This window comes from Geotrypetes seraphini, chromosome 1 (assembly GCF_902459505.1).
Source record: "Geotrypetes seraphini chromosome 1, aGeoSer1.1, whole genome shotgun sequence".
Taxonomy (NCBI): Eukaryota; Metazoa; Chordata; class Amphibia; order Gymnophiona; family Dermophiidae; genus Geotrypetes; species Geotrypetes seraphini.
In genome coordinates this window covers 461879873-461898548 of record NC_047084.1, presented here as the reverse complement: position 1 = coordinate 461898548, position 18676 = coordinate 461879873, and the positions used below count along the sequence as shown (strand labels likewise).

Below are 18676 nucleotides of genomic sequence, written 5' to 3'. Positions count from 1 at the left end.
AAATGTGAAGGTCATTTAATTTTCTGTTTTAATTCCATGCTCTTTCAAAAGAGGGATCCTCTGTGTTTGAATTCGGCCACTATTTTTGCTTCCATCACCTCCAGAGGGAGGACATTTCAGGAATCCACCACCCTTCTCTGTGAAAAAGTATTTCCTGATGTTACTCCTAAGTCTACCTCCTTGCAATCTCAATTTGTGTTCTCTAATTCTACTACTTCTCTGTTGCTGGAAAAGATTTGTTTCTATGGCAGGGGGATGGGGAGGGGGAAGGTGGTGAGTCTCAAGAGGGGGATGATTAGCTGTTGTATTTTCCATGGGTCTCAGGGGAGACAAGGGCTCATGAGTTACATATTAACTGTTTGAATTCGAGTTGGGGGAAGATAGATAAGGGAGGGGAGGGGTTTATCTGTAATATAAAAGTTAAATATATGGATTATGCATTGTACTGTCTTGAGTAAAAATATATGAAAATAATACTTTCCAATATTTACATTTATTTATCATACTTATAGCCCGCTAGATCCATAGCTCTCTGTGGATTACAACATAAAACAACAAAAGAAATTGACCCTATTCACTCCTCAAAAGACACATACAAAGGAACGAAGAACTTGTAGAGAATCGATGTCCAAGTTGATGGCTTTATTGGAACAAACAAGTAATCCATATAAATACATCTAGGGCCAGAACCTCTAGAAACATTTTGACGAATTGTCTTCTTCAGGGGTCCCTATTGGTCCTATAAATGAACTTGTGGATTAGAACCCCTCCACGGCCTGCTGCAGGAAGGCTCCGAGGTGACTCAGCATGGCTCCGCCAATGCCCCCCCCCCACGGGCACGATCTCTCCCGATTCCCTTCCGTGATCCAGCTCGGCTTCCAACATAAAACATACATAATCAAACACAATATATAAACTTAAACAAAATATGTTATCAACATAAATAAAATAATCAAATCAAAGATTAAAACATAATCTTAACAAATGTCTGTATTGTTTCTCCTTGCCCCTCCATTTGTCTAGGGTAGGGATCTCCTACCCTGCGGCGCGCGGGCTGGATAGCACAGTTACTTGCCGTAACAGGTGTTATCCAGGGACAGCAGGCAGCTATTCTTACATATGGGTGATGTCATCGATGGAGCCCTGATCCGGAAGCCTCACAAGCAGACTTGCTTGAAGAAACTCGAAGTTTCGAGTCACCCGCACAGCGCATGCACGAATGCCTTCCCGCCCAGCGCAGGGCGCGTCTCCTCAGTTCAGATAGCTAGCAGAGAAGCCAACCAGGGGAGGTGGATGGGTTGTGAGAATAGCTGCCTGCTGTCCCTGGATAACACCTGTTACGGTAAGTAACTGTGCTTTATCCCAGGACAAGCAGGCAGGTATTCTCACATATGGGTGTCCTCCAAGCTAATCAGAATGGGATGGTGGGAGTGTTGGCAATTTAGGAGAATAAATTTTGCAATACTGTTTGTCCAAACTGTCCATCCCATCTGGAGAAAGTATCCAGACAATAGTGAGAAGTGAAGGTATGAACCGAGGACCATGTAGCAGCCTTACAAATTTCCTCAATAGGTGTAGATCTGAGGAAAGCTACTGAAGATGCCATTGCTCTGACTTTATGGGCTGTGACTTTACTGTGAAGGGGTAATCCAGCCTGGGCATAGCAGAATAAGATACAAGCCACCATTCAGTTGGAGATGGTACACTTAGAAATAGGATGTCCCAACTTATTTGGATCAAAGGAAACAAAAAGTTGAGGAATAGTTCTGTGTAGTTTGGTGCGTACTAAGTAGAAGGCCAAAGCACGTTTACAGTCCAGAGTATGAAAAGCTGATTCTCCAGGATGAGAATGAGGCTTTGGAAAAAACACTGGAAGAACGATGGATTGATTGAGATTAAATTCCGAGACCACTTTAGGGAGGAATGTAGGATGAGTATACCTGGAATGCGCTTCCAGAGGACGTAATAGGGCAGAGTACGGTACTGGGGTTTAAGAAAGGATTGGACAATTTCCTGTTGGAAAAGGGGATAGAGGGGTATAGATAGAGGATTACTGCACAGGTCCTGGACCTGTTGGGCCGCCGCGTGAGCGGACTGCTGGGCACGATGGACCTCGGGTCTGACCCGGCAGAGGCATTGCTTATGTTCTTATGAGTACGAAGAACCACTTTGTCATGATGGAACACCGTGAATGGTGGATCAGCAACTAAAGCTTACAGCTCACTGACTTGACGAGAGAAGTGAGGGCAATGAGAAACACCACTTTCCAAGTGAGATACTTCAGATGAGCCGTAGACATTGGTTCAAATGGAGGCTTCATCAATTGAGTAAGGACAACATTGAGGTCCCAAACCACAGGAGGCGGTTTGAGAGGAGGTTTGACATTGAAAAGTCCTTTCATGAATCTGGAAACCACTGGATGAGCAGAGAGGGGTTTCCCTTCAATAGGCTGATGGAAAGCCACAATTGCACTGAGATGGACTCGGAGCCCCGCGCGGACAGCTTTTCAAGCAAACTTGATTGAAGTTTCAAGTTTGCACACTGCACCACGCATGTGCTAGCCTTCCTGCCCACTAGAGGGCGCATCCCCACCTCGTGGTCCTCAGTTCCATATCAAGCAAAGAAGCCATCCCCGGGGAGGTGGGCGGGTTGTGAGAATATATGCCTGCTGTCCCTGGATAACACCTGTTACGGTAAGTAACTGTGCTTTATCCCAGGACAAGCAGGCATGATATTCTCACATGTGGGTGACCTCCAAGCCAACCAAGAAAAAGGACAGGTGGGAGGATGGCAAATTAGGAAAACAAGTTACATAACACCGACTGGCCAAACCGGCCATCGCTTCTGGACAGAGAGTCCAGACAGTAGTGGGAGGTGAACGTATGAACCGAAGACCAAGTGGCAGCTTTACATATGTCCTCCACAGGAGTCGACCGGAGGAACGCAACAGAAGCTGCCATAGCCCGGACCTTATGCCCCGTGACTCGACCATGGAGCGTGAGACCAGCCTGAGCGTAGCAAAAAGAAATACAAGCAGCCAACCAATTGGACAAGGTGCGCTTGGAAACAGGATGTCCCAACCGATTAGGATCAAAGGACAAAAACAATTGAGGAACCTTCCGCTGAGACTTGGTACGTTGGAGATAAAAGGCCAACGCCCTCTTACAGTCAAGCGTGTGAAGCGCCGCCTCACCAGGAAGAGAGTGGGGCTTCGGGAAGAACACCGGAAGAACAATGGACTGATTGAGGTGGAAATCAGACACAACCTTAGGCAAAAATTTAGGATGGGTGCGAAGAACCACCTTGTCATGATGGAACACAGTAAAAGGTGGATCCGCAACCAAAGTCTGCAGCTCACTAATCCGACGAGCGGATGTGAGCGCAATCAAAAATACCACTTTCCAAGTGAGAAACTTAAGATGAGATTTAACAAGAGGCTCAAAAGGAGGTTTCATCAATTGAGCTAAGACCACATTAAGATCCCAAACTACAGGAGGAGGTTTCAGAGGAGGATGGACATTCCCGAGACCCCTCATGAAACGAGTCACCAGAGGATGAAGAGAGAGAGATCGACCCTTGAGATGGCGATGGAACGCCGCAATGGCACTGAGATGCACCCGAATGGAAGTCGTCTTCAGTCCAGACTGAGACAGATGCAACAAATATTCCAGCACCGAAGAAACGGGAACTGAACTCGGGTCCAGCTGGTTCGAGGAACACCAGGATGAAAATCTGGTCCATTTCTGGGAATAACAAAGCCGAGTCGAGACCTTGCGCGAGGCTTCCAAAATCTCCCTCACCGACTGAGAAACAGGAACCGAAGTCAAGGGGAAAGGAACCAAGCGGTCAGATGTATATAGAAGAACGAACAATCAATTAAGAAAACAACAAAACGCAGCGACCGCGTCGAAAGTAGGACACAGCCGCGGTGACAGAAGGCAAATGCAGAGCACAATTTTCCACAGGGCTTCTGGCTCCGCGGATGAAATTGAACTGAGGACCACGAGGTGGGGATGCGCCCTCTAGTGGGCAGGAAGGCTAGCACATGCGTGGTGCAGTGTGCAAACTTGAAACTTCAATCAAGTTTGCTTGAAAAGCTGTCCGCGCGGGGCTCCGTAGATGACGTCACCCACATGTGAGAATATCATGCCTGCTTGTCCTGGGATAACAGAAGATAAGGAGGAATGCTGAGGCTCCTTATGATGAGAAAAACACCATGTAGAAAATCTAGTCCATTTTTGGTGATAGCATTGTCTAGTGGTAGGTTTCCTAGAAGCTTCTAAAACATCTCTTACAGATTGAGAAAACTGAATAGGGGTTATGTTGAGAGGTACCAAGCTATCAGGTGTAGAGACTGCAGGTTGGGATGAAGCAAAGATCCTTGACTCTGTGTAAGCAGAGAAGGAAAAACTGGTAGAAGGTATGGCTCCCTGCTGCTGAGTTGAAGTAGAAGGGAGTACCAAGGTTGTCTCGGTCACCGAGGAGCGATTAGAATCATGGTGGCATGATCGTTCTTCAACTTGACCAGAGTCTTGAGAATGAGAGGGAATGGAAGGAATGCGTAGAGGAAGAGATTCATCCATTCCAGAAGAAAAACATCTGCCTCGAGACGATGAAGAGATTATATCCTGGAGCAGAACTGAGGTAGTTCGTAGTTGTGGGGAGCTGCAAAGAGGTCTATCTGAGGCGTTCCCCATTGTGAAAAAATGTGATGAACAGGTGAAGAATGGAGAGTCCATTCGTGAGGTTGCAGTAGACGACTCAAGTTGTCTGCCAAGCAATTCTTTGCCCCTTGAATGTAGACAGCTTTGAGGAAGGTGTTGTGGCGGATTGCCCAGTCCCAAACCTCCAGAACTTCTTGACAAAGGGAGGCAGACCCTGTCCCTCCCTGTTTGTTGACATAATACATGGTGGCTTGGTTGTCTGTCCGAATGAGGACTACTGTGTCATGAAGCAGATGTTGAAAAGCATGGAGAGCTTTGAGGATCGCTCTGAGTTCCAACTGATTGATATGACATTGACGATCCATACTGGTCCTGAGGCCTTGAGTACGGAGACCATCGAGATGAGCGCCCCAAGCGTAGGTCGAAGAATCTGTCGTGAGAACCTTCTGATAAGGGGGTGTTTGAAAAAGCAAGCCTCTGGAAAGATTTGAAGAGAACATCCACCAACGGAGAGACTGCTTCAAAGAAGGAGTGACTGTGATGTGTCGAGAAAGTGGATCGCAAACCTGCGTCCATTGAGATGCCAGGGTCCACTGAGGAATTCTGAGGTGAAGTCTGGCAAAATGAGTCACGTGTACTGTGGAGGCCATGTGTCCTAGGAGTACCATCATGTGTCTCGCTGAGATGGAAGATTGGGAAGACACTATATGACAGAGTTGAAGTAGAGCTTTCAGACGTTGCTGTGGAAGGAATGCTCTGAGTTGGACAGTGTCCAGAACAGCTCCAATGAATTGTAGAGTCTGTGAGGGTTGAAGATGAGATTTGGGAAAATTGATCTCGAATCCCAAACTTTGTAGGAACCAGGTAGTCTGTTGGGTCGCTAGAATAACCCCTTGAGACGTGGAAGCCAGTCTTCGAGGTAGGGAAACACCTGAAGACCATGATTCCTTGGAGCTGCTGCTACCACTACCAGACACTTGGTGAACACTCTGGGAGGCCAGGCCGAATGGTAGTACTCTGTATTGATAATGCAGATTCCCCACCCAAAATCTGAGGTACTGATGGGAGGCCGGATGAATGAGAATACGAGTGTAGGCCTCCTTGAGATCCAGTCGTTCTGCTCAAGAAGGAGATAAAGGGATGCCAGAGACAACATTCAAAAATTTTCTTTGACTAGAAATTTGTTGAGAGCCCTGAGATCCAAAATGGGTCGCAGATCGCCCTTCTTCTTCGGAACAAGGAAGTAACGAGAGTAAAAACCCCTGTTTTGCTGCTCCAAGGGAATTGGTTCGATGACATGGAGACGAAGCAGAGCTTGAGCTTCCTGAAGAAGAAGGGCAGTCTGGTATGGATTGGAAGGATACTCTCTTGGAGGAAGTTCTGGTGGAACCTGAGTGAAATGAAGAGCATCCTTCTCTGCGGATGGTAAGCACCCAGAGGTCGGAGGTAATTGACATCCATCGGTCATAAAAATTATGGAGACGACCTCCTATAGGGGGAAAATGAGACAGAGTCAGAACGGTGGAGGTTATTCTCCGTTTTAAACAGTCAAAAAGGCTGAGAAGCCTTAGGTGCAGCAGAAGGTTGGGTTTTTTGCTGCTTCAGAGGTTGCTGTTTCTTAAGAGGAAGGCGAGTGTATGGAGCCGGCTTTGGAGCATAGACCGTTGATAGATAAGAGCAGGGCGTGCAGGCTTGGCAGGAGCTGGCTTTGGCTTAGGTCTGACAATCGAAGCAAAAGATTTTTCATGTTAAGACAATTTCTTGGTGGCTACCTCGATAGATTCATCAAAGAGGTCATCGCCCTCACAAGGAATGTTAGCTAAGCAGTCTTGAAGATTAGGGTCCATGTCAATGGTACGCAGCCAGGCAAGACGACGCATAGTCACAGAGCAAGCAGCTGCTCAAGCAGACAACTCGAAATCATCATAAGTTGATTGGAGGAGATGCAACCGGAGTTGAGACAAAGAAGCAATAACCTCTTGAAATTCAAAGTGCATTTGAGTATACAGATAATGCAAGAACTTCAGCAATAAAGAAATAAGAAATTCAAAATAAGTGATGAATTGAAAATTATAATTGAGGACTTTAGAGGACATCATAGCATTTTGATAGATGCGACATCCGAATTTGTCCATAGTTTTCCCTTCCCTTCCAGGAGGAACGGTGGTATAAACCTTGGAAGGATGGGACCTCTTTAAGGAGGACTCGACAAGGAGGGATTGGTGAGATAACTGTGAGTTGTCAAATCCTTTGCGATGCACAGTTTTATACCTAGAGTCCAATTTGCCTGGAACAGCTGGTATGGAAAAAGATGTTTCCATGCATCGACCAAAAGTCTGATTCAAAAGCTTATGAAGTGGAAGCTTAAGAGACTCTGCTGGAGGTTGAGGAAGATGCATGACTTCAAGATACTCCTTAGAGTATTTTGAGCCAGTATCTAATTGAAGATCCAAGTCCACAGCCATCTGACGAAGGAAAGATGAGAAAGATAGCTGATCTGCCAATGCTTTGCTTCGAGAAGGACTCGAGGACGTCGAGGCAGCCTGAGTCGAGGATGAAGCTTCGGCATCAAAGGAACCTGGTGACTTGGACGAGGCAATCGAAACCGGAATATCCTTGAGGTCCGGCATCAGAGACCTCGAACAAGGCGTCGGTGGTCTGGTAAAGGTTGGAGTAGATCGAGGCTTAGAGGAAGATGGTCTTTCTTGAGAAAAAGAACTATGCCTGGAAGAATGCCTCTAGGAAGGCCTCGAACATCGGTGAGAACTGTGTCTGGAACCAGATCTCGAGGATCGAGGAGACTTCGCCTCAGAGACGAGAGCAGTCGATGCCATCGGATGAATAGGACTAGAGGCTGTAGATCAAAACTTCAGAGGCTTGGTGGAGGAACCTCAATGCACTCCCAAAGACTCTGCTCCTTGTATAGTGTGAGGATTCCCGTTGAGGCACTCGCAAAGAATCTGCTCCTTGCTTCACGTGCTTGGATGCCAGACCAGGCACTCACAGAGACTCTGCTCCCTGCAAAGAGTGTGTAAGTTCAGACTGGGGCAAAGGAAGTGGCTCGACCTAATAATTTCTAGCATCTTTTTTGCTTTTATGGCCGCAGCCATATACTGGATAGAAGATTTCAGCGTATTGTCCATGATGACACCTAGATCTTTTTCTTGGATGCTGACTCCTCTAAAGTGGACTCTAGCATCAGGTAACTATGATTTGGATGATTTTTCGTAATGTTCTTCACTTTGCATTTGTACACATTAAGGGCACATTTTTAGCACGTGCTAACCCCCGCGCTAGCCAAAAAACTACCGCCTGCTCAAGAGGCGGTAGCGGCTAGCGCGGCCGGCAAATTAGCACGCACTATTACACGGGTTCAATCGCTAACGTGGCTTCGTAAAAGGAACCCTAAATTTCATCTACAATGTGGATGCCCAGTTTTCCAATTTCCTAAGGTCTTCCTGCAATTTTTCACCATCTGCAAGCATTTTAACAACTTTGAAAAGTTTTGTGTCATCTGCAAATTTAACATAACTAACAGTGCCGTTGTAACTTGATTTTTAATTCTGGACTGGGCTAAGAAAAATCATTCTTTAATATATATGAAATGGAGAGTGATTGATAATATCAAGATGGGATGGGAAGGGGGGCGATATGAGTCAATTATTAAATCATAAAGAACAAAACTTGATACAGTTATGCCAACAGGCTTTAATCTGAAATTGGATTGGCAGGTTTTTTTTATTGTGAAAGCAGTAATTTATTTGTTTTTGACACACTACCTGACTTATTTAAATGCAGCATCCCAAAGCTTGTGTCATTTTGAAGAAATCGCATAATGATATGAACATCAAGTTTCAGGTGCTAGCTTTGGGGAAAAGTGACTTTGAGCTTCTCTGTTGGTATGGGTAGTTAAAATGTGAGAAAGTTATATGCTAATACAAGTTCTTCACTTCGCAGGACCATCCCCTGATGTAGACACTGAAACATGACCCATGTCGGCGTTTGGTTTAGACTATAAAGATAAATGTTTGCAAAGGCTTCAGATTAGAGAATGACACAGGGACAAATTTTGTCACCGCTCAGATAATTTATAGCGATATATCAAATTTTAATAAACTTGAAACTTTGTCCCCGTCCCCACAGACTGTCCTCATTTACACAAGACTCGAACATTTATGATTTTATATTTAAATCTTTTATTAAAGTATAAAAAGGGAGAATATTTTGTAAAACTGTTTATAGAGCCTTCCATTTTAATCTGGTTTTGGTACAACCTTCCCAAAGATTAAGTTGCCTATGTTTTTACATCATCTGAGAAAGGTAATTGGATTTTCAGACATGGGTGTACCTACAGTGAACCTAAACTGTATTGGAAGAACAGGAAAATAAGTGTCTATTAAATGTTAGAAATGTTTTTGATGCCAGCAACGATGGATGCATCTGTTGCAGTAACAGTAAGATGCTTAAGCAGCTGGGCACATGATGGAAGGACATTGCAGGTGGTAGGAGTTTGATTAGCAGACAAGACTCTTGTTACCACATCAAAGGCAGACAAGACACAAATGATGTCATTCAACAGTGGTTCATTTAAATTCAAAAGCAGCTTCTGCAGTGTTTTTTTAATCATTGAATTCAGTTGCCAATTGTCTAAGGTATGTTAAGTTTTTACATATTGATACTAGTCTCAAGTTTCTAGCGAATGACCCATGGACCCCTTTCCCTGCTTTGCAGTTAACCACAGGTACTCATCCCCATGTCATTCTCTACTTCAGACTGGCACTGATACAGAATGTTTTGAAAGTTTCCAGATTGAAAATGAACTACAAAACTGTGTCACTTTAAATTAAGTTGGGAGTTCTCTTATGATTCAGCAGGCTTCGATGGAGCGTCTCTCCATCGCTTCCTTGGAGGTGCCCCAGGGACGCTTGTTTTGCCATATTTGGGAGCCTTTTTGGTTAACTTTAACTCCTGCTGCTCGCAGTCACCTTTTGAATCTTTGATTACTCATACGCTCTGACCATTGTACAGTTTGCATTTTGGGGTGGTTGGGTGGGGGGGTGTTGGAGATGGGTGGTTAGGAGGTGAGGTTGAGTACTGTTTGTATCATTTGAGTATGTAAACTATTTTTGCTTGTTTATCATTTTCAATTTCAATAAAAACATTTCAACATAAATTAAGTTGGGAGTTTTATATACAAGAGATAAGAAAAGAAGATATTCAATATCATTGAATTCTGGTTAAATAAATATATGTTAAATATATATTCATAGTTAGTTTTGAACTGATGATAAAATTGGGTGAGCTATAGGCTGTACATCTAAGTGAAAAGAGTCGTCACTGATGGTTCTAACTGTGGTATATTTTTTGAGTAAGATGGTTAAGGGGCTGGAGGAGTTGCCGTACAGTGAAAGATTAGAGAAACTGGGCCTTTTCTCCCTCGAACAGAGGAGATTGAGAGAGGACATGATCGAAACATTCAAGGTACTGAAGGGAATAGACTTAGTAGATAAAGACAGGTTGTTCACCCTCTCCAAGTTAGAGAGAACAAGAGGGCGCTCTCTAAAGTTAAAAGGGGATAGATTCTGTACAAACGTAAGGAAGTTCTTCTTCACCCAGCGAGTGGTGGAAAACTGGAACGCTCTTCCGGAGGCTGTTATAGGGGAAAACACCCTCCAGGATTCAAGACAAAATAAGGCAACCGGTACGTATGCAGGTAAACATAGAAACATAGAGTATGACGGCAGAAAAGGGCAGGTGGCCCAACAAGTCTGCCCACTCAAGAACCCTCCCTCAGCAAATTTGCCTCTCCCATGAGTCCGTTTTTTAAGCATGACTCTGTAGCAAACCCACTTGTTTGTCCCAACGTCTCTTGAAGTCGAGCACGTTACTGGCCTCGACCACCTGGCGTGGAAGACTATTCCATCGATCAATCACCCTTTCGGTGAAGAAGTATTTCCTGGTGTCCCCATGAAATCTTCCCCCTTTAAGTTTTAGCGGATGCCCTCTTGTCGCCGTGGGACCCTTAAGAAAAAACATTTCCTCCTCCACTTCAATGCAGCCCGTGATGTATTTAAATGTTTCTATCATGTCCCCCCTTTCTCTGCGCTCCTCGAGAGAATATAGGCGCAGTCTGGTCAGACGTTCCTCATAAGGGAGATCCCTAAGTCCCGAGACCATCCTAGTGGCCATTCACTGGTCTTTGACCTAAGAGCCGCCGTGTGAGCAGACTGCTGGGCACGATGGACCACTGGTCTGACCCAGCAGCGGCAATTCTTATGTTCTTATGAGTAATGTTAGTGCTGGGAATTACAAAGGTTGCCTTTACAAAACAGTGCTTAGTCACTTCCCCTGAGTAATGACATAGTAAGGGTAGGAGGCACCAGGGGCGGTGGTGCCCCCCACCCTCCGCCACCATTCCACATTTGTGCTCAACCTCCCCCTTACCTCTTTAATCTTCGCCAGTGTGAATGGCTTCTGCAGCATGCTCCTCATACCAGCATTGGACTTCCCTCTGACGTCACTTTCTGGCCCAGTGACCTGGAAGTAATTCAGAGGGAAACCATGCTGGCGCGAACAACAGGCAGAAGTTGTTCGTGCTAGCAAATATAATACAGAGGTACAGGGAGAGGGAAGGCGCGAGCATGGCGGAGAGGTGCCAGCACCCCCACAGACTTGGCTCCTGAGGCCGTCCATACCTCCTGCACCTCCCCTTACTACGCCACTACCCCTGAGAAACAAATCTACCACTGGAAACCTTATGGCTGCTGGTCAAAGGACTCTGACTGAAGACTCGAATCCCCATAGATCTACATGGCGCATCAGGAGGAGATTACATGCAGCCGGCTCCATGATACCCAAAGGGTCGTTACACAGGGGCCCCACAGCCTGTGCTTAAGCCTCTGATAAAATCAGCAGGCAAGCAAGTTCCTGGGGGAAAGGATCCCAAGCTTGCGATGGATCACAAAGCAAGCTGGCTCCACAGGTCCTCTAAGAGATTGGCCTGTGATCTGCAGCCCACCCTCACGGATCCATGTCCTATCCCCGGCAGGGTAGCCCTAAGAAGGGGACCTCCGGTCATCAAAACCACGAGAAAACGGCGAACAATAATACCCGAAAATAATAAAATGAAGCAGAGCAGATCAAAACACACCTTCTTAGTTTGCTTGCAGAAAGAAAAACTGAAGAGGGAGTTATTTTGCACTGGTGAAGGGGAGGAATTGAAAGATATGAGTGACACCCTTCTGCAAAGTTCATGACTAAAGGAGGACAACAGCATTAGTACAGAATCCTTTGTTTTTGCAACAGAATTAGTAGTTAGGAATGGAAATGCCTTAAGCCTTAACCTTTAACTTCTGCACCTAATTTCTATCACACGGCCTTGGGATGGGGATGGGCAGATCAGAGGCATGTCTGGAAATCAGGCACAGGGTTACAGAATATTCTCATTACTGGCACCTAATTGCCATGACTTCCATGCCAGTATTTACATCAGCCTTTTGCTGGCAAAAATACTTGTGCCTTCAGTGTAAAGATGAAAAACCAAAGGCAGATATGTGGCTGTAGTTTATTAAAATTTTTCTATATTGCCACCTCTGAAAATTAGGTCTAGACAATTTTTCAAAATCAAAGAAAATAAACTCCAATGTTTCAATAGAATCCATGCAACACAGATACCAAAAATAAAGTTATATGAATCTAAAATTTAATCAAACAACTGAAAATCCTCCTACAGGTTTCTCTGAGAACCAAACTCCCTTTGAAATTGAAAATGCAGTACCAACACACAGGCATCTCAAAAAACTCTGTTCATAATATGACAAAATCACATCTGTCTTGCAAGTAGCAAGGAAACTGAACCTGAAATACAGAGCACAATATGGTCCTAATAGTAGAGTATGGCCAGTTCTCCATAGGTAGAATCCACTTCAAAATAAAAAGGCAGATGGTTCCAAAGAATAGTCACGTCCCACCTGAGAAGGAAAAACCTTGGATCTCACCAGGAAGGAACATAAGGATACCCATAATGGGTTAACTCAAACCCTTTGCAGGGCCACATTTTGGATTTGTAGGTACTTGGGAGGACCGCAGAAAAAATAGTTAATGTCTTATTAAAGAAATGACAATTTTGCATGAGGTAAAACTCTTTATAGTTTCTAAATCTTTCCTTTAGGCTAAGTCTTAATAATAATATTGTAATTTATAGCTACAGAGACATATGATCAAGAAACTATTTTATTTTACTTTTTGTGATTATGATAAACATACTGAGGGCCTCAAAATAGTACCTGGCGGGCCGCATGTGGCGCCCGGGCTGCGAGTTTGAGACCACTGGGTTAGACCAATGATCCATCTAGCCTAAGTATCCTATTTCCACAGTGGCCAATCCAGGTTACAAATAACCTGGCAGGCATCCAAATAGTAGCAACATTCCAAGCTACCAAACCCAGCTATGTCTGTCTCAATAGCAGACTATGGACTTTTCCTCCAGGAACTTGTCCAACCCTTTTTTAAATCCATCTTTCAGGGTGCTATGCTAAGCTCTGCATAGTGCAGAATGTGCATGAGTTTCTGTGAACGTAAAAGCCTTTTCCAGAAGCTTTTCCTCAATGTGAGAGTGACAATATTATAGTAGTTTACTTATGTGGAGGAATGTGGTAAATAATTGATCAGGTCAACCTATGAGGCTATCGACCATTGCAGCAGGAACTTCCTTGGTAGCATAAAACTGGCCTGGCTCAGAGAATCTAGATTAGCAGGAGAATGCGGACTTAAGCTAGTATTCTATAAAGGCAACAGTGTGCTTAGTACACATCATCTCTATTCATAACTTTGGACGACCTTTACTGAATTCTCCCCTTTGCTAGCACTTATTTATTTATTTTTTTAATTTACAGCTCACTTATTAACTAAGTGGCTCACAAAATAAAAACATAGATAAAATTCACAATGTAGACTAATCAGACAGATTCACAAAATTTACAACTTCTTTAAAAGCCCCAATCACAGAAAATCTGCAGTAAAAATGACTGGGTATATGTGTATCATCACGTAATCGAGTACTGGGCACATCTTGCAAAAAAGAGAAGAAATTACATACACAAGTGTACTGCTAATATTCTGTATATTTACATGCATAAGGGAGTATAAATGCAGGCGTCCAGTTATAGAACTGGTAAAAAATGCTGTTCTACCCATGTTTGCTTTTATTTTCCTATTTGCTTCTATTAAGACAATGTATTTTTTTCTATTCTACAAATAAATTACTTATTCCAGATTTTATCACTATCTGTGAATTCAGTATTTTAAGGGGATGATTTTATAATCGTACACGTGTGCAATGTATTCTGTGCAGACTACACTGGAATTCAAAGGGAAAGTATGCTAGTCCTCCTCTCCACTGGATAAAAACTCCCTAGAGTTGTGAAGAGCTAGTCAGTGCTCCATCCCACTCACCTATCCCTCTATACCAGTGGTCTTCTTTGCAAGGCCCACGGAGACCTCTTTGGCGGTTTGTGCCGTCGGGGCTGGATTAAAGGGTAGGCTGTGTCTCGGGCTGAAAACTTCAAGGGGGTCCGCCGGTGTGCTGATGCATTGCAATGATGTCAACGAGGACTGGCCAATCTGATTGGAGTCCTGCACAGCCGCAGTGAGCCACTGGCCTCAGCCCCACCCCCACAAGTGCAGTCTTTGGTGGCAGCAAGTGGCTCTTTGTTTTTGCCGAGTCAGGCCAGAGTTTGGCTGCTCAGACGGACTCATCTCGTCCTCCCTTGGCAGCAGGCAGCTTCGCAGTCGTCTCTCTCCCCCAACCCCGCGGCTAAGTTCGGTAGGCAGGCAGCATTCCCAGGGCAATCTCTCTCCCCAGGGCTGTTATTTTCCCACAGCAGCTTTGCAGGTTGTACTGCCCAAGCAGGCTCCCTTATTTGGAGGAAAAGATCTGCCCAGACCAAAAACAACATCCAAGCCAGGTGTGTTTTTTTTATCTTTATAAGAGCAGTTGACGCTGCCATTTCCATTTTCTCACGCAGAGTACTTTTGGAGCTATGCACGTGGCGAGTTAATGGATCCTCTTTGACTGTTTGAAGTTTCATTTGCAGCATTGTGGGCATTTATACTCATTGAAGGTGGCCTGTTAATCGTGTGAGGTGCGCGTGAATGCTCTTTGAATAAAAATTACCTATTTGCCGTAGTTCACCGAAATCAAAGCTGTCAAACAGTTATGGGCATTTTTGCTACTTTTATGGTAATTTTATTCACCCTTTTTCTCTCTGGAGGTTCTCTTTGATATGTCTAACAGTGTGCCCCAAGCTTATTAACGTGGTTGATTCTAGCTCTATATCTTGCAGCAAAGATGATCTTTGCAAGAACATGGTTTCCTGTTCATGATAAAAAAAAAGTGTCACCTGACCAATATTCCTAAATTAAATGGTGTTCTGTAGGATCACTCATTTTCCACAAATGATACACACAAGTTCTGCCAGGAGTATATAAACTTATGAGCACAACTGTAAAAGACAGACAAAAGCTTCTGGCATTTTGATTCTTGATGTACTTTGTAGTTCATTAATTTAGCTGAAATGTTTGCAACTATTGATTATTTTGTAGTTCTTTTTTTGTCAGCATTTTTATTCTGGTACCCTGTTACATTTTTATTAGAATAAAAAAACAAAAAACAAAAACATTTATTAAAATATACTTTTGATTTTATTATAAGTTGGAGATTGAGAGTAACTGAGTCAGAGAGTAGTGGTGTAGCAAGGGTGAGATGCGCCCCGCCCTCGTTTCCGTACTCCCACCTGCTGCGCACGCCCCCTCCCTTCCCCATACCTCTAGCTGCTCACGGCGGTCAACAACGCGCACCTCACGACCCCGTTGGCTCTCCCTCCGACGTCACTTCCTATGCGTGGCACCTAGAAGTAACATCAGTGGGACAGCCAACGGGATTGCGAGGTGTGCGTTGTTGACCAACTTCAACTAGAGGTACGGGGAAAGGGAAGGGGGGAGAGCGCATGGAGGAGAGGAATGGGAAGAGGCGAGGGGGCGAAGAGGAGGAGGGATTCTGGCACCCCCACCATGACTCCCCCTTACTACGCCAATGGTATAGACTGGTGGTACACAGGCGTAGGGTGGGAAACACTTGGTAGAATTGTGGTGTAAGGCTTGGTATAGGTTTGCTTTTAAGAGAGATGTAAGCTGGCGAGGATGGATGTTGCTGACACACGCTGGCCAGCACTATTGCAATCCCGGGTGGGCCCTGCTCAAAAATCAGTGAAGACCACTGCCCTATATCAAAATTCTGGTGCCATCTCAATTAGAGAATGACACGGGGTCAAATTTTTCCCCATCCCCGCGAGTTTTGTCACTTTCCCTGTCCTTGCCCCATTCCTGTAAGCTCTGCCTTAACTACACTAGCCTTCAAAGCATATGATTGTAAAGTGTTTGAGGCTTTTGCAGATGAGGACAGAGCGTGCAGGAATGAGACAGGGACAGAAAAAGAACTCTCTGGGACCGGATGGGAAAATGAGTTCCCATGGGGACGGGGAAAAATTTGTCCCCGTGTCATTCTCTAATCTCAATATCAGCAATACAAATGCTTTCCACAGCCAGGCACTTTGTGAAGTACAAAACTCTTTAAAAAAAAACAACACACACAGCATCTATTCAAAAAAGCTGCCATACCAGGTCTGCTACCCTCATAGACACCAGCTCCATGGCCGCTGTTGAAAGATGGGCTCCCACAGTATCAGACAAGCTGTCAGCCTCCTCATCACCAGTCTCTCCTCTCAGCTGCCCAGACTAGGGACTGTGAGATTGAAAACTGAGGTAACACAGCAGGCAAACCTGACAACAGAGGTAGAGAGCTGGCAGCTGGGAAAACAGCACCAACTCTACCTAGGGAAAGGCAACACTGCAAAGCTCACACTGGGCCCTAGAACACCAACACCCTTCCGATTGAGAGCCAGTTGTCTAGAGCTACACGTTAGCAGAATACCAGACCGGGGTCGTACATGCAAAACAACAAACTGAACCCCATCAAATACGCGCACATAGAAAAATAAAACCTTAACTGGAAACCCCACGAAAGCAGAGTCAGGCTGCATCCGGCGCAACAATTTAAGAACCAAAACTGCGAACACAGAAACGATGCGCAGTTCCCTGAGGGGAAATAAAATACTTCGCACAAATGAATGAAGTCCATACAATCTCGGGGAGGGGGAGGAAACCCAACAGCAAAATAGATGGTAGGTATCCTGCTACCAGGCCAGAAACGCAACCTGAGCAGAGAGACTACTGTGAGCATCGCAAAGCCCGGGAATTCTCTTTTCCTTTTCTTCTATGCCGGGCAAGTCTTTTTTTTTTCTTTCTTTCTTTCCTTTTATCGCTGCGTGGATGATTTTAGCAACAGAAGGAAACAGCAGCAAGCCAGGAACATTTCCAAAATCCTGAAGGGACCAAGAGCCAGAGCAAGAAGTGATAAGGGCTAGGACAACAAAGCCTGCCACAGAGACAGACACGAGTGAAAGTGGCGACAGAAGAGAGACCGGATGAGAATCCCAACCTGAGCCAACCCTGCCGTGACAGCATCAGGTCCGTTCGAAGCCCACGCTTTCTATCCCAGCCTCTCCCAACTGGATCGACCCCCCGGTAAAGATGCACACAGTAAGGGACTCACCTCTGCTGCTTCCGGCACCGTCGCTGGCCACAGTTCTCCAGCGAGGAGGAGGAGGAGGAGGGGGTGTGACGGCCCGAGGCTCCCTCCCCCCCAGCCCCACGATCAGCGTCGCAGAGCCCGATCCCCGCTGCAGTAGTCGGCGCGCGACGACACCGGCTCACCTCGCGCCGCTTCTGTTCCGCCCCCCTGTGCAACACTGTGCTTCAATTCAAGAAACTTTATTGGCCTCGCAGTTCGAGCATGTGTTGCACGAAACGGCAGGATTTACCCAAGGAAAAAAAAACAAACCAACCCCAAATCCACAAACGCCGAAGATGTTTCCTGGCTTCAGGTGCCGCTCGGTTTGTGGCCTGGTAGCACAGTAGATTTTGCTGCTTCCCCTCTTTCACCCAGGATTTTTTCCATGGCAAATCCTAGATTTGGCAGCTTGGCGAAATGTGCACCTGTCATCTCTCTGCATGCCAGTTTCTTCAGTGGTGCACTGAATGCTGAATCTGGTTTCTTGGGGGGTGGGGGGGGGGATTCTTCTCGTTCCGATTTTTGATGACTTACTTTTTGTAAGCTTCCGAATGCATCTAGTGTCAGTCTAGGCTATAGGTAGTCTAGAATGGTGCGTTCATGATTATTTAGGGAAAAGGAGAAATTTGTATTGGAAATTTGTGGTATTAAATGGAAGCTCATAATTTGTGAATTTTTCCGGATTTATCTATAGGGCTCCTACTTTTCAGAAGGTTTCTGGTATTTCTCTTGCAAACTTTGTGTCATGTTAGTTCAACTTAAAGGCTTATAAATAAAAATTAACCCCCCAAAAGGTATATTTACTGATTATCTCTTTATTAGACTAACTTAATATATTACTAGCTTTCACCTCCTTCTTCCAGTCAGGACAGTACGAATATCTTTGGAATGATTTTATGATTTACTTCATTTACCCCCCCTTTTATGAAGCCACATTAGTTTGTTTTTTTTATTGCCAGCTACTGCAGTAAAAGCTCCAACGCTCATATAATTCCTATGAGCATCAGAACTTTTACCTCCGTGGCCGGTGATAAAACCCCTAATGTGGCTTCATAAAAAAGGGGGGTTAGTATCGACTTTGTTCAAGCTGTTCTGAATACAGCAGTGGTCCCCAACCTTTTTTGCACCATGGACCGGTTTCATGCAAGACAATTTTTCCACAGACCAGGGGGTGGGGGGAGGGATTCAAGTACATAATAAATAAAGTGCATAATATATAATTGAATTATCACATACATAATGTAAATGTAATTATTACATCTTATATTATGCACTTTATTTCTGCTATTATTATACTGTAATATAATACAACTTACCATAATGC

The 18676-nt window shown here is 44.8% G+C and overlaps 1 protein-coding gene across 3 annotated transcripts in view; it reads right to left on the bottom strand.

Annotated features, from left to right (window-relative positions):
- CCDC120 (coiled-coil domain containing 120) overlaps positions 1–17540 on the bottom strand; it is a 126315-nt gene extending 108775 nt beyond the window's left edge. For 2 of the 3 annotated variants that reach the window (XM_033923015.1, XM_033923040.1), the window contains exon 1: positions 17335–17540. The gene's annotated coding sequence lies outside the window, so the exon portion shown is untranslated. Of the gene's footprint in view, positions 1–17220; positions 17262–17334 lie in introns of those variants that run through there. The other variant, XM_033923031.1, reaches the window with a different exon arrangement.
- Between the last annotated feature and the right edge of the window lie 1136 nt (positions 17541–18676).